We start from the raw sequence: 18,506 nt of genomic DNA, 5'->3' as shown, positions 1-18,506 counted from the left end.
ACACATGTGAGGTGATGACCTCACTGTGGTTTTGGTTTATGTTTCCCTGATGATGAGTGATGTTGAGCATATAGTATCTTTTTTTTTTTTAATTTCCAAAGTATCCAAAGGCAAATTCACCCACACTCACATCCACAAGCCTTAGCCCTCTTCCTTCACCAACACCCAAGAGTAACGGGTCCCCATCTTAACTCTTGGATGTGGTTTTCGCCATTCATCCAGACACCAGGCTAAACACCACCCCCGCCCTTCCCTCACCATGTTATTTTTGCTTTTCTCTTCTTCAGTCCACTATCACTTCTGTCCAAATCTAACATGTGTCACTTGAAGCATTATAATAAACAGCCTCCTAGCCAGTCCCCTGCCTCCTACTTCTCTCTGTTCTGCTCGAGAGATGGCTCAAAACCAAGTGAGAACATGGCATTGCCTTGCTTTACAACCACGGCACTTCTCTTGCCTGCAGAATGATGATGCTGCTCAGCAGGGCAAGTTCTTTCAGAGCATGCCTTAGCCATCTCCTGGTTGGGCCAATGCTGCTGGTGATCATGAGATCGCACACCCACACATTTATACAAACACACATTTGCTGATTCTCAAGAACCACTCGGTGGTTTTGCTCCTACCGGTCCTCTGTCTGGCCCCCCCTTTTAGCTGCCTGGTGAAGTCTCACCTCTGAAGGACCTAGTTCACCCCATGTCCTCTCACTGGCTTTCCTCAAGCCACCCCTTACCCCCTCCTATCCAGGAAGGGGGCTCACCACCCTATGTGATGGGCAGGCATTGTTCCTCCTGGGTAACCGTCCCCCCCCCCCCCCCGCCACTGCCACCAATACCCAGTAGAATCACTGTGTGTGCCTAGGATGGTAGGGGCTAGAGCTGGATGATGCTACTCAAGAAAAATCTAAGAAATAAGAGAACATCTTTTTAAAGTGACAAAAATGGAACCAAATTAAATGAATAAGGAGTCATTGAAATGAGAAGAATGGAGCACATGTGACAATGTGTACATATTTTTAACACAAAATGAAACGAGGTGATTTCAGGTCCTTCTTTATTTTCAGGTGGCTTGACGTGACATTTTGCCCAATCTTATTTTAAGCACTGGACTAGTACAATATAGCCTTAAAAAAAAAAAAAAGAACCATTTATTTCCATATTCACCAGGAACAAGTAATTTGTCAGATGCTCAGAAAACAACCTGATTTCCTTAATAGTGTTGACAGTGCAACTTTTGAATGAGGATGTGGATAAAGTAAAAAGAAAAACATTTGATACATTGTTTCCTTTTTATCTACTGGGATAAACAGATTAGCTAGACTACAGACAGGAATTTTAAAACTCCCAGGAAACACATTTCCTTAGTTACATAATTAAACAACGAGAAACACTTGAGTCTGGGCCACATTCCAAAGGCTGAGATTCAGATACACTGTCAAGAAGTTCAAGGGCATGGTTTGATGACAAACAGGAGTGTGCTGAAGCAGATCGGGGTGAATTCATAAGGCCTCTTCTTCTATCTTCTGCCCAGAAGAAAATCAATCCGTTCATTTCACAAATGCAGATTATCTCCAAAAGTCATGTTGGGAACTTTGTTCATCTATCCATTAGGAGAAAATTAACCAGCAGTAAAATCTATGTCCTATGGAAAAGAAAACAGCAGAAAAGAGACAAAGTGTAAATCCTGAACCGTCTAGCAAAATATTACAAGAGTTGTCCTTTTAACTCTACAGACCCTAGCTGGAACTTCTTGCCACAAGGATGGCGAAGAGTTAGATTGGGGGAGGTCAATCCAAAATGGACTGGAAGATGGGGGTCCCTGGGTGGCTCAGTCGGTTGAGTGTCTGACTCTTGATCTCAGTTCAGGTCTTGATCCCAGGGTTGTGAGTTCAGGTCCTGCATTGGGCTCCATGATGCCTACCTAAAAATCAGGGAAATACATACATACATACCTACAAAAGGGATTGGAAGAATGAGGTCCATAACAGGATAAAGGCAAACCAAATCAAGTTCTCCACAGGGCTGGAGAGTGCTCACTGTTTCCCAAACATAGTGGCACTTAGCCATTTCTGGGCCTTGGTTCTCTCTGTCTCTGCTTGGAATGTCGTTTCCCCACCTCCTCTGGCTCACACATCTTACTAGCCTTTTCTGACCCAGAGCAAATGCATGCCTGCGACCCTTCCATGTTCACTCCATGTCCCCAGATGTGGTGCTCTATGGACATCTTTCTTATAGTGTTTATCTCAGGGCAGCCCCGGCGGCTTACAGTGTTTATCTCTCTGAATCCACAACTGTTTACTTATAATACTATGTCTCCCTCTAAACTAAGCCAGTCTATCTTTCTGTCACCAGCACTAGGCTCAGGGACCACAGAAATGTGTGGTGAAAGAACAAAAAAATTAACATAGCAATGGGAACTAAATTTCTGGACACAAGCATGTTGATGTCACCTCTCATTAACCTCCCTAATGCTAGCTTCCAGGACCCCTTTGTCATAAGGAAATACAATGAAATTATTTCTAAAATAACTACAACTCTAGGATTCTTTGGCTATGTCCTTCAATATCAGGGAATTATCTCTGCATAATAAGCCACCCCAAGAATGAATGACTTATTATTTATTCTTTCTCTGCAGTTTGATTAGTGGTCTTGGCTGAGCTCACTTGTGCAACTGCATTCGGCTGGCCTGGATGCAGAGCTAAGAGGGACTCACATGTCAGGGGCCTTGGTACTGACTGGGTGCTTTGGTTCCCTCCCAAGCCTCTCACCCACCACCCACTAGACTAACACACTTACTTGGACAGGCTCTGCTGAACAAGTGAGGATCAAGCCTCCCTTATATCCTCCGTGCTGCTATCCATGCACCAGGGCAAGTCACATGACCAAGCCTAGTCAATGTGAAAGGGAGTTCCTTTGTAGTCATTTATTTTCTTTTCTATTTTTTTTAAGGTTTTATTATTTTTTATTCATGAGAAACACAGAGAGAGAAGCAGAGACACAGGCAGAGGGAGAAGCAGGCCCCATGCAGGGAGCCCAGTGCAGGACTTGATCCCCAGACCCCAGGATCTCGCCCTGAGTCCAAGGCAGATGCTCAACCATTGAACCAACCAGGTGCCCCTGATTTATATCTTCAAGACTGAAAGTACTGAATCAGTTGGCCTTTGCTGCATGAAAATTATATCAAAAGTCCATGGCTTGCAACAATAACAGTTCATTATTTCTTTTGATTCTGTGGTTTGGCTGGGTGGTACTTCTGGTCTTGCTGCTGACATCCGGGGCTGGGGGCTGAGCTTCCTGCAGGAAGCCTGCTTCTCCCTCTGCCTATGTTTCTGCCTCTCTCTGTGTCTCTCATGAATAAATAAATAAAATTTTGTAAAAAAAATTCTCTAAAATATTTTACAATGGATTTTAAAGTAGCCAAATCTGTCACCAGGATGTCATTTCTTACCAATGTCCTCCCTTACTTTTACCTGCCTTATCATGCAGTTCAAAATTCACATACTTTATAGAGCTCTCTCAAGAAACTTCCTCTTCTCCTAACCGTTTATAGATAAGCACTCCTGCCTCTAGGACATGAGTTTTATTGCTCCTGCAATAAGCAACTTTTTACAGGTGATGTGACTAACAAGTGGCCCCACCAGGAATTCTGAATCTTAGGTCATTACTTCTCCTGGGTGTCTTCCAGCTGACTAATCCTCCACAGACAGCCTCCTCCCAGGGGGATCAGCAGGTATTCCCCCAGCAAAAGAGGGAGCACATCTTTCAATTAATTAAATCTGTTATTTATAGCAGAGCCAGCGGCCAAGTAACATCATGACTAGAATTGTTTATGAATTGTAACTCTATGAATTACAATTGTAATCAATTGTCCAAGAAATTTAAGATATATTTAAATCAAAAACACAAATAACATGTGGCTGGGGTCTGATAATAGCATAGCATATCAACTGGCCATCCTATGAATCACACAGAAAGATTCCAATTCTGATGTGGTCACCTGCTTTTAATTCACTGTCTTGCTCATTGTACCAACTATATTTTGTACTTCCTCAACAAGTGTCATTCCAATTTAGAATTTACGTTTGTATTGCCCAATTATATATAAGCTTTCTACTTTCAGAAATGTTCTATTGTATTTCCAGGGATGCCTGGGTGGCTCAGCGGTTGAGCATCTGCTTTCAGCTCAGGGTGTGATCCCTGAGTCCCAGGATCGAGTCCCGCATCGGGCTCCCTGCATGGAGCCTGCTTCTCCCTCTGCCTGTGTCTCTGCCCCCCTCTCTGTGTGTGTGTGTGTGTGTGTCTCATGAATAAACAAAATCTTTTAAAAAAAAAGATAGATACACCTAAATACTGCCTTTTATTTCAAGTCACTACACACTATCAACATGAATACACTACTCTCTGCTATACTCTTGAGACTTACAGGTTCCCATCTTTATTATATTTTGGAAACATTATAAAGGTTAACTCACTCATCTTTTTTTTTTTTTTTAAGCAAGCTCCATCCCCAGCTTGGAGCCCAATGCAGGGCTCGAACTCACAACCATGAGATCAAGACCTGGGCTGAGATCAAGAGTCGGACACTCAATCAACTGAACCACCCAGACGCCCCACTCATTCATCTTTATAGCAATCTGGTTGAGTAGAAGCTAACTGCTCCATTTTATACTTAAAGAGAAAAGCTAAGATTCTGAGAGCCGAACTTGCCCAAAGGCAAAGTGTGGCAGAGCCAGGCTTCCACTCACATCTGTTCAGCTTCAAAGCAGACACTAACTACCTTCTCTCCACAGGTCTGAAAGTCACTTCTCGCTGCACCTCTGAATTCACATCAGGAAAATAAGGAGGTTGGAGCCCACCTTCCCACGGGCCTTCTAGCCCCAACATGTGTTTCTATGGACACACCATGGTGGGCTTCCCCGTTTCTCTGTTGCTGGGTTTTGTCTGGGTCTCTCTGATGTGGAATAGGGTCAGGAACTAAAGTGAGCCTGTTCAGTCATTAACATTATATGTTGTTATTGATTCAGGTGAACAGAAAAACTAATAAAATGCCTGACCGATGGCACCAAACTTCGTGCAAACAACTGACAAGTTTTACGAGTTTAACAGGTTCTGTTTTGAATTCCTTCCACAAACTGGAGGTGGAGAACAATGCTGGCCTGGTGAGAAAGTGGTCTTTCTCATTTGCTAGCTACCTGACTAACTAAATCCTACACCAACCGGATGGTGAGTAATGCACATTTCTGCAAGTTTCGCTATGATGTGCTTGTGAAATCACTATCCAGATGTTAGGGATGTAAAACCCCTCTGTTTTGCACACTCAGATCCTTTCAGTGAAATTCTCCACCACCACCCCCGACGCCCCCCCTCCCACCGCCCGGTCTCTATTGATGTGAAACATAACTGTGAACAGGAGCAAGACAGAACAAAGAACTTTCCAGCCATCTGCACTGTTTTCTCCTCTTAGCAATGACTGGCAGAGAATGAAAATGTGCAACTGTCCCGACACAGGGGATTATCTTCGCTCTGAGAAGAAGAAGGGAGATACTTTTTCTTATATTCCTTTTTCATTAACAAGTCCAAGGGATCCGTCAGGCAAAACAACATTTATTAACTTTTACTCTGTCCCAATAAATTAAATCTTATAGGATGGGGCAATAGTTTCCTTTAAAGGCACTATACTTTTGATATCTTTAGGCTAAAACTTCCCCCTTTAATCTAATTTAAACCTCCTGATTGAGTCTATGGACTAGCAGTATACAGTTTTTGCCCATTACTAGGTTAAAGGCATTTCTCACATGTATTCAGACATAGCATAATATGGTAAACACAACATTGGGTCATTCATAGAATTGTATTACCTGTTTAGTAACCACAAGAAAGTGTCTTGAGAGTTCTAGGAAGAAAAAGAGAGAATATTTTTCTTGATATTCTTAAGTGTACAGTGTTCACCATGATATTTAAAGTTACCTTCCCACAGAAGAAATAACGTAAAAATGAGAAAATGAGATGTATGGTCATTCTGTTAAAAGTAAGTTGGATAGTTAGATAGACAGGGCCAGGGCCCCAACCAGAAGATATGGAGTCAGCACAGCTAAAATCAAACAGCACTGACATCCTATTTTTAGCTCAGACAGGACCCTGCTAGCATTCTGCTTTGCAGCCTTTGCAGAAATGACTTCTGCAAAATGTTCTAAAATAAGGCAATCAACCACAAGGTGTTTGTCACTATCACGGGCAAGGGGCGGTGAAGACCTAAGCCCCCAGATGTCAGAAAAAAAAAAAAAGGACCGTCAGCACGTGTCTAACACGTAGACAGATACAGGACTAAAGCCCTGATCAGCAGGACTCAGCACACCTGATGGCTTGTGATAGCTCCTTAAAAAAACTCATAAAACCCCCTAAACTTAGAAACTCTGAGGGCAACCCACTCAGGTCCCCTTCCTCTCCAGGAGCTTTACACTTTTGTTCAATAAACTTTGCTTTGCTGCCCACCACTCTTCTTCTGGTCTCCCTCATTATTCTTGGAAGCGGCAGGACCAAGAAACACGGGCACTAAAGTGGACCAAAAATCCTGAAATGATTTTGTTTACCAATCTACAATACAGTTACTATCAATCTACAATATTCTTGAAGTTCAAAGTCAAAGTCAAGGTGAAATGCGAATTTTGAGGCTCATGACTGATTGAAGTGTTGAATTTTGCCCTTGCTATTTGTTGCTATACAGTGTTTCTATATCATGTATAAGCATGAAAAATATTTGGAAATATAGAAAAATAGCACCCAATTTTCTTCCTGGGATAAGTGCATATCATTTCTTGTGCGTGCATTTCTGTGAACAAGTCAATGTTACATCACAACAGAATTCAGCTGTTTCACTTTCACTTAAGACTGGGCCTAGTTGTGGCCATAGAAGATGGTGCATTCACAATTGTGAAAGAGATAGTTGTGTCATAAGAATATGGAACTTGGCTTTCAAAGTCAGAAAAATGGAGGAACTTAACTGACCGTGAACTTTCAAAAGTCGTGTTTTTCAAATTTAAAAAAGTCTACGGGAAAGAAATTTTGAAAATTTATGAAAGCTCAAAGAAAATGAAAGCAATCGTAAATCACGCATATCACATCAGGAGCAGCTAGCATTTTAGTATATCTCCTTCTAGTACTTTCCAATACACACATATATAATCTCTTTAACATAATTGGTTTCATACTGCAATACTATTTTAGAATCTGTTTATTGTTAAGGGTAGTACAGTGAATACCCTTGTAGTTAAGGTCCTTCCATATCCTCAGTTTATTTCCTTGGAGCACATACCTAGAACATTAGTTCATAAATCGAAGAGACAGCACGTGTCTAAGGCTTTAAAAAACAAACTGTAACATCACTACAATAAACAGACTACTTACTTTCCCTCCAGTAATGACTTTGTCCCCAACTCTAGCCAAAATTCAGTAGCATTTTTCCCCCTTCACTGGTTCCAGTTTAAGAAAACTGGTTCCCCTATGTTTGATTTTGGATTTATGTGAATAAAGGAGTCACTTAATTGATCACCTTTGAATATACTTATTAGATATTTATTTTCTTCTGTGACTGGGCATTTTCTCTCCCATTTTTCACTCTAGTATTGTGTTTTTATTGATTTGCCATATAGATATGACTGCTTTTCTGCCACAAAAACTAAAAAAGATTTGTCCAAATTTTGAGACATTATTAAATTAAAAATGTTAAGTTTCCATATAGTTAAGTTTATCAAGCTTTTTCTCTATAATTGTCATCTTTGATGTTTTGCTTAGAAAGCTTTTCCACAGACTAATATTTACTCCCCCTCTACCTCCTTTCACTTCTTTCAGGATTCATTTTTATATGAAACTAAGTAATCCAACCTAGACTTTTTTCCTTTGTTTTTTTACATATTTTGTGATGTAGAGACTTATATGTTTTTTCTTCCTTCAAAGCTCAGCAGTTGCCATAACACTATGCCTTTCTCTACAAGTTGAAATCCCACTTTATCATATTTATAAGTTTGTACATAACTAGGGTCTCTTTTTGGCCTTGACTGTATTTTACTAATCCACCTTCCTATTCTAGTGCTAATTCCACACTATTGAATTATTAATTACAGCTTCAAATCACATTTTTTTTAATTTTCGACATTCTAGGTTTATTGAAATAAATTCACACATAGTAAAAGGAAACATTTATAGCTATAAAGTAGACAAACACAATTATGTAAGCCACTACACAATTATGTTACAGAATTTTTTCATCACCTAAAAAACTACCTTGTACCATCTTGTCAATTCCTTCTACCAACCCCAACCTCTGAAAACTACTTACCTAATCTCTGTATTTGTTAACTATACTTAGGTTGAATTCGATTTAGAGTCACAGACATTGCATAACTAAGAGTGAGTTCCTACATAGTCTTTAACTAGCTTCATGCAGTGCTGACCCTTTACATAACCACAACGCGGTCACAAAACCAGTAAATTGACAGGGTATGCTAGCATTGACCAAACTAAAGACTATTCAAAGACTTCACCATTTTTAAAATGAATTCTACTTCTGCTTTTCCTCTTGGTGCCTCATTCTATGAAACTTTCCATTCAAGGGGAGCAGAGACATCGGGAAGACTGGAGCCTGCTTTTATATATATATATATATATAATTTTATTTATTATATTATTATTATACTATTTATAATATATATATTTATATATATTATATTATTATTATATTATTTATTTTATTTATTATATTTTATATATATATATTTTTTTATTGAAGTTTGATTAAAACACATTTAACAGCCCGAGTATGCATGCCCTTTTCATTTCTGCTCTTTCCAGAAATTTCTTAATGTATTTCATTCATTTATTTTTCCAAATAAACTGAAATTACCTATTCGATCCTTGCATGACTTTTTTTTTTTATTTTTTTTTAATTTTTATTTATTTATGATAGGCACACAGTGAGAGAGAGAGAGGCAGAGACACAGGCAGAGGGAGAAGCAGGCTCCATGCACTGGGAGCCCGACGTGGGATTCGATCCCAGGTCTCCAGGATCGCGCCCTGGGCCAAAGGCAGGCGCCAAACCGCTGCGCCACCCAGGGATCCCCCTTGCATGACTTTTTATTGGAATTGCATTGAATCTTTACATTAAGTTGGAAAGCATTACTATCATTATAGTACTTGGTTTTTCCATTTAGTGGTTTGCCATGGTTACCATGTGGTATAAGTTCTGGTACACACACAAAAAATTGTAAATAAAAAAAATGGTATCTCAAGGACCTACAGGAACCTAGTCCATGGCATGGCAAATATTTTTGCTTTGGAGTAGACAGGAATGGACAGAATTGAAGAGAAGCAGGCTATCTATGTGAAGCCACAGGAACCACTGGATCCCAGGAATGCCTCACCCACACCATGCAGACCCATTTTTGTACAGCAGCAACCTGATGCTAAGGCAAGAAGGGTTGAAGCCTTTAGAAGATAAAACTTAAGCAAGTTTTTTTTTTTTAAAGTAACAAATGCAACTTTAATTGATTTCTGGATAAAAACTACTCAGTGCAGGTCAGTAACTATGGCAGCCCCTACTCTGTTGGAGCCATGTCCTGCATGGTCTTCAGGACCTAGGTTAACGGGCTATTTGCATGATTTCATGTCATCCACAGTATTAGAAAAACAAGGCATTAGATCAGTTTAGACAAAATGCACTGCTGGCAGCCAAATCCAGTCGTTATATTCCATATTTTTTCTTTAGATCTTATACTTTGTTGACGTAAGCTTTCATGGCATCTTCCTTGGAAGTCCCTTTCAGCTGATTCCAGGCATCCCACTTGGCCTTGCCTCTGAGATCCAACAGCCCAGGCCGTTCTGTGTTTATGTCACCTACAGTTGCTTGTTTGTAGTGGCTGTAGATGAACAACATCTCATCATCTGCTGGCTTGGTCTTGAGGTGCTTAACATCCTCGGCAGCTTTGTCAAACTCAGCCTTTTTTTTAAGTGGCATGATACCTTCTGATATGTAAAGAGGGAATGGCAAATAAATTCTTGCTTTAGATAGGCAATCACCACACAGAATGAAATGTAGTAAATTAGAAACCATATACCATCATAGAAGCATTATTCACAAAAGCCAAAAAGTGGAAGCAACCCAAGTGCCCATGGACAAATGATTGGATAAACAAAATATGGTATACACATACAATGAAATAGTCTTCAGCTTTAAAAAGAAAGAAAATTAAAAAATAAAAATAAAAAATAAAGAAAAAAAGAAAAAAAGAAAGAAAATTCTGACAGATGCTACAACATGGATGGACCTTGAGGACATTATGCTAAGAGAAGTCAGCCATGAAAAGAGAGTGTGTAATTCCACTTATATAAATTGCACAAAATAGTCAAATTCATAATTTTTTTTAAATGATGTATGCTCTGAGTCGCCTGGATGGCTCAGTCAATTAGGTGTCTGACTCTAGATTTCAGCTCAGGTCATGATCTCAGGGTGGTAAGATGGAATCCAGCATTGGGCTCTGCGCTCAGTGGGGTGTCTGCTTGAGATTCTTTCTTTCTCTCTCCCTCTTCCCCTCCTCCCTCTAAAATGAATAAATAAATCCTTAAAAAAATAAAGTTATGTACACTGTAACTTCCTTATGTGTCATTTTGTGGAAATTTTACAAAACTTCTTTCATCAATTTAGGACATATTTATATATTCCAACAATTGAGTGCCTACTCTGAGCTGGGTGCTATTCTCAGTGCCAAGATACAACCACAAACAAGACCAGCAAAGTGGGTAGTGTTTGGAACTCAATGCAGTAGGAGAAACAGGCTATAAACGGATCAATAAATAATTAAAAATATATATTGGTAGTGATAAGTTCCATCAAGAAAATAACTTAGGCAGCTGACTGGGTGCTACTTTACATTAGATAAACAAAAGTGGCAGCAGCTCTTCTTGCCCACGGGTCCTGTCCCAGTACTTTAATAAAACCACCATTTTGCACCAAAGACAGCTCAAGAATTCTTTCTTGGTCGTTGGCACTGGACCTCACCTATATTCCAAAAACTTCATCATTTGTCACCCAAATGTGGGGCTTTGAGTCTTTACATCTGGACTCTTGAGTTTCAGTGCAAATTTGGTGAGTACTTTCCTCTTCTCTTCCTTTACTCTCATTCCAGGGGCCCTTCGAGAAGTTGGTCTTACTGGAACACCCCATGCCGATTGCTCAGGCTGTGGTCCTCTAGCCCGTGGCTGCTCTATAGGGAGGACACAGTCTGCCTTTTCCCTGGAAGCTAGTACCCTGACCTGGATGGTAAGAAACTTGATGCCCTCTCTTAATTCCTGTCCTCATACAAAGTTGTCTGTCTTTGGCAAGGGACAGCCACCTAAATCACCAGGACGGCTGTCAATCTGAAGATTCCCGTGTGAGGTTTCCTCCTCATTGGTCTAATGTGATCCCCTCCACACCCCTGGTCTAGCCACTTCTGGCCATGAGACCTCCACTGGGAGCCCCCCAAAACCAGTACCCGATTGAATTAAACCCACCTGGGGACCGTTTCTTAGGGAAGTTAGCTGTAGAGGCTACATGTGTTGGAATGTCGCTTAGACCATGACGGATTTCTATCTTTACTGTTTTCTGTCATTGTCCTCTACTAACTACCTAAGCTACAAAATCCAGTAATTTCCCCTTGTAAAACTTTTCCAGTGTTCTTTATGGGTTAAAAACAGTGGGTTTTACCTTCAAGGTAAGATGAAATAAGGTGTGACCTCCACAGCACGACCTTCACGGCACAATCTTCAAGGCACAGGATTTCGGTCCCTAGGCCAGCACCCATCAGTACCCTAGGCTATGATGGGGAAACGGGGGAGGGCAGGACTCCCTCCTCCAGGGGCCTTTAACAGCTGCGGTGATCGTTGCAATTTTGTTTAGGGGACACCTCAGGTGGCTTTGACACTAGGAACCTCTGACATATCTTGCGTGTAGCACACCACCCAGGAGTCAGGGGGCTCTTTCTTTGGTAATGGACCTTCTTTACTCTTCTCTTGGAGCATGGGAACTCCTGTCTTCAATCCCCAAGGACTCTCCCTTGGGGTGCCTTTTAACCCACTGGAGACAATTCAGATTGCAAAATTTAGGAAAGGACTGAACTCCTCTAACACTGCATGGCCTCAGTGGGACCTATCCATTAGATCTCTTCTGCAGGAAACAGGGCAAGTGGCCCCAACGTCTCAGCTAGTAAACTCCTTCCTGACTTGATAATAATGACCTAAATAAGCCTCCTCCGAATAAACTCAGGTTGCTAGAGGAAATACAGGCCCTCCCAGACGAAGTGGACTCTGACTCTTTCTCTCACTGTTCCTCCTCCTAATAGCTATGGGGGTTCCTCCCTCACTCATTTCCCTGATTAACGGCTATAATTAGACTAACGGAGGTTAGTCTACCTCGGGTTGGGTACTTTAAAGAATATTCCCAAGCAGTTGCCGACATTCTTTGTTTCAGGGAAATTCCCTGTCTTCTCAGGCCTGACGTGGACTGCCCATTCCCCTTGCTGGTGGGAAAACATGGTGTCTGCTCCTCTCTGGAGCTGATGAGCTCTAGAACCAGGAACCCTTTCTCTGCCTTCTGGCAGTACTTCCCCTCTTCTGCACCCCCTGCCCTCCCCATTTCTGCATCACCTTGGGTGCGGCCTACATAACTGGCTTCTAGACCATCTTTGGTGCCTCTGGCACCATTGGCTCCTCCTACCCTGGCTCTCAGGAGCAAAAAAGAGCACCCCCTGGACTTAAGAACGCCCACTCCAGATTTCCCCACCAGTGTCTCCGGTAAAAATGGACAATGGGGAGGATCCTGATGGAAGACAAATAGGTATGCAAAGTAACTTAAATGGTCTAAGGTAGACCTTTTTTTTTTTTTTTTTTTAAGATTTTTTATTTATTTACTCATGAGACACAGAGAGAAAGAGGCAGAGACACAGGCAGAGGGAGAAGCAGGCTCCATGCAGGGAGCCCAACGTGGGACTCGATCCCGGGTCTCTAGGATCAGGCCCGGGGCGGAAGGCAGCACAAAACTGCTGAGCCACCAGGGCTGCCCAGGTAGACCTGTCTTTAAAGTTACCAGCATTAAGTGAGAAACTTTTATTCTACCAAGGTTTGCTGAAGGTCAAAATAAGCTCGTTACCTCTGCAATTTGTTAGCAAAAGATAATTTGAAATGCTGGTTAACTGTCTGTCTCAAAGTTTTCATAAGTAATTGTTAAGACAGCTTTCAAAGTCTTTGGTAGCCTGAAACTTTATGAAGTTTTGCTTGGATGATTATCTAGGTCTTTTGCCAATAGGATAAAGTGCTAAAGTATTGATTACTGGATGTAGGTTTGTGCTTTGACTTCTTACTGCAAAGAAAATAAGGGAAGCAATGCTATATGTAAGATAGAGCTAAGGAATGGAAATATAACTTTCTAAGTTTTTTTTAATTTACTTATTTTTTTAATAATAAACTTATTTTTTATTGGTGTTCAATTTGCCAACATACAGAATAACACCCAGTGCTCATCCCGTCAAGTGCCCCCCTCAGTGCCCGTCACCCATTCTCCCCCACCCCCCGCCCTCCTCCTCTTCCACCACCCCTAGTTCATTTCCCAGAGTTAGGAGTCTTCATGTTCTGTCTCCCTTTCTGATATTTCCCACACATTTCTTTTCCCTTCCCTTATATTCCCTTTCACTATTATTTATATTCCCCAAATGAATGAGAACATATAATGTTTGTCCTTCTCCGATTGACTTATTTCACTCAGCATAATACCCTCCAGTTCCATCCAGTTGAAGCAAATGGTGGGTATTTGTCATTTCTAATGGCCGAGGAATATTCCATTGTATACATAAACGACTTATTCATGAGACAGTGAGAGGCCGAGGGAGAAGCAGGCTCCAGGCAGGAAGCAGGATCATGCCCTGGGCTGAAGGCGGTGCTAACCGCTGAGCCACCCAGGCTGCCCTAACTTTCTGAGGTTTTAACAAACTTCCCAAGATTTGAGTTGTAAATGAAGTCTCTTTAATTCACTAGGCCTTTTTATTTGGTTTGTTAAGTTACTCTGGAAACACTGTTAAATAAGTCTTAGGTTATGTTTGGGTAAATGCTATAACTATTCTAGAGGTTATATGCAATTCCTAAAGCTTTAATATGTTTTAATATAAGGTCATCACTTGATATTTTGATCATTGAAGTGTTACGTGTCACAGAAATAAGTAGATTTCCTTGCCAGCTATGTTGTAACATCTCAGATCTTTAACCATGTCCTTTTTTAAAAAAAAAAAAAAAAAAAAAAGATTTTTAAAATGTATTTATTCATGAGAGACACAGACTGAGAGAGAGAGAGGCAGAGACATAGGCAGAGGGAGAAGCAGGCTCATCACAGGGAGCCTGATGCGGGACTCAATCCTGGATCCTGGGATCACAACCTGAGTGGAAGCCAGATGTTCAACCACTGAGCCACCCAGGTGTCCTGAACAATGTCTATTTTTGAGTCTTGTCATTTATAATTGTTCTTACTCTCTTACAAAATGAGTTTCATCTTCAAGATTCATATAAAGTATCTTTAGGACAAATACAAGTTCTTGAGATCTTCTAGGTCAAAATTAAAATGGGTAAAAATATCCAGAACTAACTAAAGTTGCATTCAAACTAAACAAGAATAGTAACATGGGACTAAAACCAAGAGGATGATAGTTTTGTAACTCCTGGTTTGAACCACTGCTGGTTCTGTTTGCTCTCCCAGGTTAAAACTTTCTCTTAAGATAGCTGATTTATAGAAATATGATAAAGTATTCATTTGTAAGCAAATTAAAGCATTTAACTTTTCTCTCTACATGAACCCTCCAGAATTTAAAAGTTATCTCAAAGAGTATTCTTTCTTCCATGGCAATCATGGTCATTTGCATAAGTTCAATAAGAATCTGTTCTTGTAACACAACACCATTGGAAATATTGGTTATTTTACCAAAAGTTTGATTGGAATGTCATATTGAGAGACATGCATAGACTCGGATATGACCAAACAGCTTTAAGGAACTAAGGTTGACTTTATGAAACCTGGAGCCATAGGCCCCTTGGAAATGTTAGCCCGATGCCTTGCTGATGGAGTTACCAGCAGCCTCACCAAGTGAGTAAAGAATGTCACTTCCTGGCAGGTGCAGGAACCTCAGGATACCTTGGGGACCTCATGAAGAGGAATCTGCCCAAACCTACAGGTATTGTAGGCATATCTGATGGGCAAGTACTTGGCTTGATTTCTGACCTGAAGAGGCTACCAAAAGTTCAACCTAGAGATTCCTTATAAAAAAGTTTCAGCAAAGCAGATTCTAGAAGGATTTATATGATCAATCATTCTTGCTGAGCTTACGTCAATAATTAGGGCGAGTTTGTCAAAATTGGAATTGTTTCACAAACTGGTCTTAATTTGATTATCTCTGGAAATGAGGCTTATTTTAGAGAGAAAAATTGTTTTTCAGTAACACCTTTGTGAATGTAAAATTCTATTTCTGATTGTCTTCAAGTGTTTACCTAATCTAGGCAACTTGAAATAAACTTAAGAGAAATAGCTTTTCTATTTCTATACAATAGCTCATGTATAGATGATCTTTATGCTTTTTATTCTGTGGGGATAATAATAAGGCCCCATGGGCATACAATTTTAAAAAAAAGAAAAAAAAAGGACTGATTCCTCAACAATTGTATAACTCAGCTAGCACTCTAACCAATTCTCTGTGGCTGGGATGGCAATCAGTTCCCTGAAAGCCAGAACATACCCCACTCTAGGGTTAACTATGGACTTAACGGAGATAATGGATGACCCACTGGCTATATCACTCTAATTCGTGGCCATGGCTTTAATAGGTCATGGCTGGATAGGCCACTATACTCTGGGCTTTGCCTGGATGCACAGATGCATCATTACCATTACCAACCCAGGCAACTTTCCAAATTTAAAACAACTTTGAACATGTTTTTGTGTTTCATTGTTATGACCACCTAGCATCCATATTGGTTCCCTCTTTGAGACCAGAGGATGTTGTTTGGAACATAGAACCTCTTAAAAATACAGGGTCAAAGCCCTAAATGAGACTCAATGTAGAATTTCTCTACTGATTACTAAAGTAACACAAATGTGTAAAGCAGTATTACAAAATAGAATGGCATTAAAAGTTTTAACTGTTGCACAAGGTAGAACTTACACTATCATTAAAAAAAAAAAAAAAAAAAACAGAATGCTGTTATATACATTCCAGATTACCACAAAATATTTCTGGGTTTCTACCTGACATGAATACTCAAACTGGTGCTTTAAATAATCTCTCTTTAGTGATTGCTTTAAACTTCTGGACTGGAGGAAAATTATCAAAGGTCAACTGTCAAAGGTCTTCACTTTCTCATTATAATATTCACTTTCATTTTGTTATTTCTGGTGTCTCCCTGCCTACCTGCGGAGATTCCTTCACTGCCATAACTTCCAGCTCGTAGATGATCCTATCTTCTGAAGGAGGTTCATGTGTTGTCCTCGTTGGATTCAGCTGCCTTCTCCTTTTTATAACTCCCTGACATGTTTCCCAACTGACCAATATAGACCCATAGGTGGGGACATCTTTATGTCCCTACTCAGCAGGAGGAAGTTAGAGAAGATGAGACCTTCCACCTTCAATAACCTTGAGGATTTAAGGGTCAATACTGTTCAGGGGGGAATGATGAGGGAGCAGGGTTAGCTGAGGACAAAGCACAGCTGATATCCCACAAAGATACTCCCCACCCCCAGGGGGTGGGAAATGTGTGACATTCTTCAGGAAGCTTCCAATTGTCTTGATGCCTTGCTAGAGGGAAAAACAATCTTTAACTTGACAATGACAAGGCCTCCAGTATCTTGTAGGTCCTCTAGAACCTATGAAAATCCTTTTGGAATCTCCCTTTTCCTTACCCCCCTCAACTCCTGGGCATATAATCACCCAACCCTCACAGGCCCAGGGCAGCTTCTCCTGCTCATGGGTCCTGTCCCCAGGCTTTAATAAAACCACCATTTTGCACCAAGAAATTAAGAAAAAATTAGATATCAAAAGTTATATATATATTTTTATTTTATTTTATTTTATTTTATTTTATTTTATTTTATTTTATTTTATTTTATTTTATTTTTACAATATTAAGCACAAAGGCTAGAGAAAGCTGTTGGGCTACTTGCCAACAAGGAAAGTTAATGCTATATTGAAGGGACTTAGTTCAATTCAGGCTGTTTTCACACTATTTTAAAATAATGAAAAAAATAAAATAATGATTAGAGTGTAATTCCTTATCATTTATTTTTTATTTTATAACCTATTGAATTTGCCTTTGGAAGACTAGCATCAGTGTTTAGGGCCTTCATCTGTGGAGAGTAAAAGGAAAGGACCTTGCAGCACACTGATCTGGTGGGTCCCTCTCGGCCTCCCAAAGTTTGCAACATGACTTCCAAGATCAAGTCACTGCAGAAGATTGGAATTGTGTACCAGGTGTTCTCTGTGACCCAGCCTGGGAGGGCTAAAAGAGGACTTGGCTTCACTCCCTGTAGAATGAGTGGCTAGGAGCTCACTATTCATCTGGAAACCTAGGGCAACGTGAGTAGATTCTTGTCTTATCATAAGACCCGTCTTCAGAAAAGAAAGCTATTACAGGGCCTGGGGATCAGCTTCCACTGACGGGTGCTAATCTCAGCCATAATTCATTTCTGCCACACCAGGAGTCGTGCTTTCTTCTCACTCAGCCTTACAATGAACTTGGAAGCCCATAGCACAAAGAGCCCAAGTCTACACACTCAGATGCTACCCTTATTGCCATCATTTCTCTCCTTTTCTACCATAGAACGTTACCCCCACAGGCCTACACTTCTTTGTCATGAATATCTGGAGCTAGCCCATATTTCATTGTTTTCTATGCTAACGAAAAGCAAGTGTTCATACAACAAACAAGAAAATTTGTTTACTGAGACACATTAGCAACCTGTTTTCACCAGGTAGTCACCTGTAAGAGAAGCCTGTGGATCCTGTGTGCAAGAATGCAGGGCAGAAGGAAATACAATTGATTTGTTGAGTGGCTACTACAGCCAGGCCCTGAGATGGATTTCAGGGCTCAGCAGAACAAGGCAAAGGTTACCCCTGCCCTAGCTGGACAACCAGGTGGTTCAAGGAATGAGGAAATGTGGCAGGTCTCTAGCAGGAGAGAGTGTATGGCAGGACCCAACAGGAAAAGTCAACCCCATCCTGGAGATTGAGAAGCTCTCCCAGAGAAAAATAGTGTTTAAGCAAAGACCTGAAGGGTGCCTTGGGGTCAGGAAAGGGCAAGCATGACTCTAGGAAAAGCAACAGCTTATGCAAAGATCTAGGGACAAAAGGGAACACAACACTTTGAAAAAGATGAGAAAAAAAAATCCAAATTTGGGGGGAAGTGGTGTGAGGAAGGGGGGGAGGGGTGATAGGCCAGAGTGGGAGCTGGGGT

General features: G+C 40.8%; 1 pseudogene; it reads right to left on the bottom strand.

Moving 5' to 3' along the window:
• Positions 1–9,501: 9,501 nt before the first annotated feature.
• Positions 9,502–9,984, bottom strand: LOC112916297 (acyl-CoA-binding protein pseudogene; annotated as a pseudogene).
• Positions 9,985–18,506: the final 8,522 nt, after the last annotated feature.

Source organism: Vulpes vulpes, chromosome 7 (genome assembly GCF_048418805.1).
Source record: "Vulpes vulpes isolate BD-2025 chromosome 7, VulVul3, whole genome shotgun sequence".
NCBI lineage: Eukaryota > Metazoa > Chordata > Mammalia > Carnivora > Canidae > Vulpes > Vulpes vulpes.
This window is presented reverse-complemented; position numbering and strand designations above follow the sequence as displayed.